Genomic DNA, 8,401 nt, shown 5'->3' on the forward strand with positions numbered 1-8,401 from the left:
TCCCACCTTCCCTTTTTTCCTCCCTCCTTCCCTTTCTTCCTTTCTTCCTTCCCTCCTTCATTCAACAATTTCCAAACATCTCTATGTCCCAGGCACTGTCTTGGAGGAGACTATATGTGGTTCCTCTTAATTCCAGGCTCCCTTTGGCAAAGGAGAAAGATACCTGCACTCAAACCCAAGCTGAGTGTCCTTTGGTGAGTGACTTTGTCTCTGAGCCTTGTTTCCCCAACCAGAAAATGGAACTAATAATTTCCCTCTCCCTCACAGGATTATGGGGGAGAATTCAAGGAGATGGTGTGTATCAAAATGCCTTGTCAACTGTAAAGAGTCATGCAATTGCTATTTAAGGATTTACCTTTCCTAGGACTCAGGTTGTGAATGAGTTGCCCAAGGCCACACAGCTAAAAAGTAACCTAGATGGGTTTTTCATCAATGCTTCAGTTATGGACTGAATGTTTTTGTGTCCCCCCAAATTCATATGCTGAAGTCCTAACTCCCAATGTGATGGTATTTGGAGATTGGGTCTTTGGATAATTAGGGTTAGATGAGGTCATGAAGGTGGGGCCCCATGATGGGATCAGTGCCCTTATAAGTAGAGGAAGAGACCAGAGGTCCAAGTGCACAGGGGACAGGCCATGTGAGCACACAGTGAGGAGGCAGCCATCTGCAAGCCAGGAAGAGAGTCCTCCCCAGAACCTGACCATGCTGGCACCCTGACCTCAGACTCCCAACTTTTGGAACTGCGTGTAAGTAAATGTCTATTGTTAAAGCCCCAGTCTATAGTAATTTGTTATAGCAGCCTGAGCAAACGAAGCCACTTGGGGTCTCACCACCCAACACACTTCCTCCCTGGACATTAATTTATGAAGGGAAGAGAATGCCATCCTTCTGTTTGTAGCCTGGGGGAATTTGGGGTAGGAGAGAATTAGGGTTAGAGTTCCAGGGTCTCAGTTTCCCCATTGATTGTCAATATTGGCTGTGTGACAGAATCAAGTGGGGAGTTAAAAAAAATCATAATAATAGCAACAGTAGTAGTAGTAGTAGTAGTAGTAGTAGTAGTAGTAGTAGTAATGATGCCTGAGCTTCATTCCCAGAGGTTCTGATTTAATGGGTCCAGGGGGTGCCTAGACATTGGTATGTTTTATCGCGCCGCCCCACTCACCCATCCCTCTGTGATCCACACAGAATAGTTGTTGGGTGGAGGCCCTTCCCCAAGCAGCAGCCGTCTGAACATGTGATGATCCTCATACTCTCTCATCGGCCCAGGGGAAGTGAACAGGTTCTGGGGTGGTGGGACCTGTTCGCATGGCAAGTCCATCCGTGCCTCATATACATCCGGAATTCCTGTAGGGCTCCCAATGCTCTGTGCCAACTCCTGAGAGTCCGAGAATGTTGAAATGATTCAACCAGAGTGGATCCTGGGGCTGGAGGGCTGGGGCCTCAAGCCTGCCTGCCTGGCTGGGGAGCATCTGTATCGTTGAAGAGGGGCTAATAGTGGACTGATGGGCAGTGGCGAGGAGTTAGCAGATGGGGCGCTTTCTTGGCACTCTTCCAAGCACGTTTAAGCATTAATGACGGTATTTACCAATTACTGCCAGCCTAGAATCTTCTAGAGGCTTTGCTTACGTCATCTCACTGAGGACCTACTCTGTGCCAGTGTGTTGCCTCATCCCCTGCCTCTCCTCTTGGCTTCTGGCACCATCCTCCCCTGCTTGTCCTCTTGTCCCCAGCTGCTCCTTCACTGATTCTTTCCCTGAATTCTTCTTCTTTTTTTTTTTTTTTTTGAACTCTAAAGGCTGGAGTAACTGCAGCCCAGTCCTTGGCTCTCTTTTCTTTTCTTTTCTACCTCACTCACTCCCTAAGTGGTCTCAGCCAAACTTTAATACCAACCAAACTTCCAAAGTCACCCATGGAACATCACCCTCTCCTCCAGATACAGGATTGTCAGGCGGTGTTCTCTCCACCTGGGAATTCTCGGCTCTAGCGTGGCTGAACAGGCCTGCTGAATGTCTACTCCATAATTTATTAAAATAAAATCCAAACTCTTTGCCAGAGTCTACAAGGCCTCCCATTATCTGGCCCCAGCCCATTTCACCCGATTGGCGGACTGAACAAAAGAATGAATGAATTTTGGGGGAAGGGCCTGGACTGAGATTTAAGACACGGACTCAAGCTCTGGTTACTCTGGAACTTTGGACAACTACCCTTGTCCTCTCTGGGCCTTTGCTTTCAATATTTGTTGGAATAAATTCTCCTATGACGTAGGTATTGTTACACCCATTTTATAGATGGAAAAAAATCATCTTGGAGGGGTTAAGTCCCATGTCAAGGTCACCCAGTGGTAACTGAGAGGGCTAGGATTTGAACACAGGTCCATCTGGTTCCAAAGCCCACGCACAATTTTCACCGTGCTTCTGCTCTGGTTGCGCCTCCCATCCCAGACCCCTCCCCTGGTCTCCAGGTTGGGACCAGAGACACATACAGCTGCTAATGGAACTTCTCCTCCCTCTTCCTTCCGGCTGGGAGCTGGGGCCCCTCATTCGGCAGCATCCTCCATCCCCCAGGACCTGGCCACTCCCAGACCAGCTGCACAGGCGTGGAGAAGACACTTTATAAGCCACAGCGTACCCGACTGAAAACGGACACGTAGCCCCATCCATCTGCCTTCTGGAAAGAACCAGATCAACTGCTACTCTGTCTGGTAAAGATGGAAAAATTCCGTTAATTTAGTGAGTCTGGACACAGTGTGGGATGACTGAAATCTCAGTCTCCCAGCCTCTGTGTGATGGAGCTAACCCCCTCCTGATCCTCCTCTAATCCTGAATTTCTCAACTTTGGCACTATTGACATTTGGGTCAGATAATTCTTTGCTGCAGGGGCTGTTCTGTGCATTGTAGGAGGTTTAGCAGCCTCCTTGGTCTCCACTCACTAGATGCCAGTAGCAGGCCACTCACCCAATTGTGGCAACCAAAATGATCTCCAGGCTGCTAAATGCCTCCTGGGAGGACACAAACTGCCCCTGGTTGAGAATCACTAATCCTAAGCATAGCCTGGTCCTTATCTGTTCTATCTTACAGGATGATGACCATTATCCTAAATGGTTATTTTCCATGCATCGGGCTTCTGATGCTTAATAGCTCATGTTGAGCACCTACTAAGTGCTAGGCACAGACAAACTCAATCCTCACAGCAGCCCTTTGGAATGGGTATTATTATTATCCCATTTCACAGATGACGAGACAGGCACAGAGAAATTAGGTGAGTCACTTGACCTCTGTTCCTGCAAACCACCTGCTTCAGCTAGGCTGTCTGCTGGGCAGGTGCCCATATTCATGTTCTCGTTCACGCCTTGCAACTCTGCAAGTCACTTTGTCATGATGCTCAGATTCCGAGGAGGAAACTGAGGTTCATGTGGTTTCCATGAGCTCACCCAGTGCCCCATAGCCATTGTAATGGACAGAGCTGGGTCTGAACCCAAACTTTATGGTAAAGCCCATTATCTTCCCACCTCTCCCGGCTGCCTTTTAGAGACTTATAGATATATTTTCAGCTTGATGGACCCTTAGATATAATTCACTTACTCAACAAATACTTACTGATGCCCATTCCATGCTAGGCCCTGTGGTTAAGAATGTGGGCTCTTCCTCATCTATTAGAGACTCTTGCTGAAATATCTAAGGATAAGATGAGGTGGGATCTGGGATTTGCTCCCAAGTATGGATGTGGAGGGGAAGTGGGCGAGGGTACAGATAAAATTAGCTTGGTGGTGAGTTGATAATTATTGAAGCCAGGTGATGGCTACATCTTTACTCTTGTAGAATTTCCCATCATACAATGCGTCTAGAAGTGTGGATACTGATTCCTTGTCTGGCTTCAAATCCCAGCTTCACTACCTTTGGTATGATCTTGGGTAATTTTCTCTGCCTCTTTAGACCTCAGTTTCCTCATCTGCAAAGTCAAGGGATAATAATTTGTAGCTTGCAGGGTTGTTGTGAGGATTGAATGAGATAATACCGAGTATATGTGATAGTTCCTGAACAGAGTAAGGACCTGGCTGAGAGCAGGGCTCCTCTGGGGTCATAGCAGCTTGTCTTTCTTCACTGCAAGGACCTCAGTGTCTGCAAGGGGATAGGGAGACCCAGCTTCATCACAGAACTCCTCCTAGCAGTATCCTTGGTCCACCTCCAGCCCTGGTCACCAGCGAAGCTCTACGCCCCCCCTGGAGGGACTCTAGCCCCAAGTTGCCCACAGAGCTAGGTGGGGGCAAAACTCCTAATCCCCGTGAAGGACTCAGTCCATGCAAGTCCCCTCTTGACCTCAGCTGTGACAAAGCCTCATCTGGAATTCCTAATGGCCAAACTGCCAGCAAGATCCTTGCAGAAGCCACAGTTGAAAGGCCACTCCTGCCCACTCAGCCCTCTCCCCTCACTCCCTCTGTTCTCCTGGGGGGACAGCCCCGTTCCTTCATCATCAGCTGTCTGCGCTGGTTGAATTATTTCGATGTTCTCAGCCTCTCAGGGGTTGGCACGGGGTGTTGGGAGCTCTCCAGGAATCCTGGCCGGTTACAGGGCATGGATGGACTGACTCCATGAGAACTGGTTCCCCAATCAGTGCCCATCTACTTCCCCTGGGTTGATGGGAGAGGATGCGGATCACCTCATGCTCAGAAGGCTGCTGCTTGGGGAAGGGCCTCCATCCAACAAATATCCCACGGGTGGCCCTACATCTCCCAGACTGCCTTACGGCAGTAGGTTGGAGCCACGTGGCCAACTCCGGGAGAGGAGACGATGGGTAGCTTCTGGGCTGAGGAGATTAAGAGCCAGCGTGCCTCACTCAGCCCCACTTCCCTTCTCAGCTACAGCGACCTGGGGGCCCATGCGTTCCAAATGGTGTAGGAACACGAAGGAGGAGACAAACCTTTATTGTGTGGGGCCATCAACCTTCGGGGATTGTCTGCCTCTGCACAGAGCCATGTCTCTCGTGGCAGATATAACAGGGGCTGTCTAAAGGATCAGCCCCACCTCCAGTGTCTGCAGACTGCAGGTAAGCCACGTGGGCAGTAAGCCTCAGCTTCCCCCAGAAAACTCTGCACAGCAAGGCTCAGGTGAGCTTTCCTGGTTGGCAATAGCCTGTGTGCACAGGTATTGTCCTACCTATTTTCCGGAAGGAGTTAACATGATCTGTGACTCCACAGGGCAAGAAGCTCTGTGTTTGGAGCCCTCCTGGATTCTGTCCGAGCATCTCTTTTCTAGGCTGTTTGTAATCTGCACCCTTGAACTGTCCTAAACCATAATCGTGGGTGGAACCACTTTCAATGAGTTCTGTGAGTCCTTCCAGCAAATTATTGAACCTAAGCATGGTCTTGACCCCCAAAGTCTGAAAGGAGTGAGAGTCAAAAGCAAGGGTGATCTTGTGGACTGTACCCCTAACTTCACAGTGTTTGTTCTTCTGTCATGGAGGAACTAGAGTTGAATGGGACACTGTGTGAATGGACTTTGTGTGCTCTGGAGATGGGATTCATGGGCCAATCTGTCCTCCTGGGACACAATCACCAATGTGGAAAATGGCAATGAGATCCCCCTTGGGCAGCCTTGGGCCATCCAGCCGTGCTTGATGGCTTCACAGTCCCACTGCTGGGTGCCAGGCCAGGTCTGCAAGGGGGCTGGTGCTGCGATGTTCATTTATCACTGTCCGTGGAGTTGTGGGGTGTGTGGAGCTGGAGGCCACCCGGGCGTGCACCCCTCAGGGGTTGGAGAGGTGACATCGGATGGAATGCTACGTAGCACGCAGAGCTGATGCTCCGGCACGATCACCTGGATGACGTTCAGTGTCACCTGAGGACGGAAGAAACAGAAGACAATCCACAGCGCAAAGATATTTATGTAAATTCATAACGCACACAAAGCTATTTTTCAAAAGTCTGTTTAAGGATGTACATTCAACGTGGGGGATGCTAATGGATGAAGAAAATGATAAAATAAGACAATGAAAATTAACATCTGATTGGAGATTATAGAACTATAAACCATAGTTTATAAAATTACTCTTGCAAATTTGTGGCTTATTTGTCTTGGCCTCTTTGGGGGTCTTTGCACTGCACTGCCCCCCTTTCTTGAATTTCATTTCAAGCACGCATGGCAGCCAGCATGGATTTCAATGAAGTTCCTACGTCTTATGTTTCCCTGGCTTCCCACCTGCCTGCAGCACCCCATGAGCCTAGATACACTGTTGGGTAGACCTCAGGCCTCCTCCCAGAGAGTCAGGGGGTCTCAGTCCTGATTGCAACTCAGAATCGCTTGGGACACTTCGAAAATTACCCACCCCACCCCACCACAATGTTGATGTAATTGGCTGGGGTGGGGTCTGGTATTGGCCCTTTAAATGGCCTCCAGGTTGCATCCAGGGATGGGAAGCACTCATCCCCGGGCTTCCCTCGGTCAGAGCCCCACTCGTTGCCAGTGAAGTTTTCTATGTGTCTCTTCCCAACTTCCCAACTGTTTCTGAACCACCTTGAACAGGACCTGCCACAGACCAGCCTCTCGGGAAAAATGTTTCTTTGAGATGAACTGTTTTTAAGCTGTACAAACAGATGGGACACATATGTCCTTATTCAGTTCAGCCTGGCACTGCAGTCATAATTTTTTTCAGCCACCCCAGATTCAGCTTCTAATTCCCACTTGGATCCTGGTCCTCTTTCTTACAGAGAAAGAAATGTCTTCTCTTTTGGTTTAAAAGTTTTCAACAGCTGGGATCCACTGCCTTGTCAGTCCACTGCTTCATTGGGAGGCCATGGGTTTGAAGTGGTAAACCCAGTGGTTCGGGGCAGGCTCTCTGGGATCATCTGGGCCTGGGCTTGACTCTGCTCCACCACTCCCTAGGGGTGAGAGCCAGAGCAGCATTCCAACCTCTCATCATAAAACGGCTGCCTCGAGAAGGAAGAGCGATAGTATATGCAGAATGCTTAGTGCAGTATCTAGCACATATAAATTTGTCATTAGCACAATCCATAAGAATATCGAGTCACTATGTTGTACACCTGAAACTAATACAATAGTTTAAATCAACTATACTTCAATTTAAAAAAAACTATATGAGCCCCCAACCCCCCAGAAAGCATCATTAAAAAACCACTATTTTTAGCAGCTTCTTTTGGTGATGTTAAGCACTTCCAAGCATTAAAACTGCCTGCAGAACTTGGGGTCCAAGAAGGCACAGAAGCCTGGGGTCCATGTGCAGAAAGCTTATGGACCAGTGGCCACAGGGATCCCATTCACCTGCAGGTGGAAAGGTCTAAAGCCTTGTCTTTCTGGCCATAGGACCAGGAAAAAATGTTCCTGTGAGCCAGAGAGTATGAGAGAAATCTCTATTTTTTTTCTTATTGTTTTAAAAAACTGTGCCCTGAGACCAACCCTTGCAAAGGAGCTGCACCACCATGAGGGCAGTGGTGGCAAGTGGATGCCTAAGAGTAGGGAAAACCTACCCCTCTGGACAGAGAAACCAGGCAAAGGGACCTCATGTTGTGAAGAGCGTGGAAAAATCCCAGGGTTTTATTATTTTAAAATCTTTTGTGCTGTCTCCCTGAAGGTGGGTGAAGTCACATGCAACTATGTGACATCATGGGAGGCTAAAACACTGAGAGAACCCTGTTTTTCTGGTCGGAAGGACCAGAAAAGAGGGCCCCTGGGAGTCAGAAGACATGGCGGAATCTCCAAGAGGAGAGAAATGGGGATGGGGAAAACCCAATTCTGCGTGTGAACTGACGCAAGCACCTGTTCAGGCTGCGTGTGCATGGAACACAGATGAAAACACAAAACAACAAGGACCTACTGTATAGCACAAGGAACTATATTCAATATCTTGTAATAACTTATAATGGAAAAGAATCTGAAAAGGCATATGTCTATATCTAGATAGATAGATAGATACTTATAGATATATCTGAATCACTTTTCTGTACACCTGAAACGAACACAACTTGTAAATTAACAATACTTCAATTTAAAAAATGGTTAAAAAAACCTACAAAAAGCTATGCTTTTCGATTTGTTCAAATCTTATTCTGTCTTACCGTAAGACTTCAGTTTTCTTCACATAACTTCTGTGGCTTTCTTTGAAAATTTATTCCTCAATAATTTAATAATTTTTTTCATTACTGTGAATGGATTATGTGTTCCTACTTCTGCTTTTAGGCAATCACTGCTTAGAATAAAGAAAATCTATTGTCTGTTGTATAGTTATCTTATATGTAGCCACCTTAACAAATTTTTTTAAGTCTAGTTGATTTTTTTTTTTTTTTTTTTGCGGGTACGCGGGCCTCTCACTTCTGTGGCCTCTCCCGTTGCGGAGCACAGGCTCCGGACGCGCAGGCTCAGCGGCCATGGCTCACGGGCCCAGCCGCTCC

This window comes from Physeter macrocephalus, chromosome 3 (assembly GCF_002837175.3).
Source record: "Physeter macrocephalus isolate SW-GA chromosome 3, ASM283717v5, whole genome shotgun sequence".
Classification (NCBI taxonomy): domain Eukaryota; kingdom Metazoa; phylum Chordata; class Mammalia; order Artiodactyla; family Physeteridae; genus Physeter; species Physeter macrocephalus.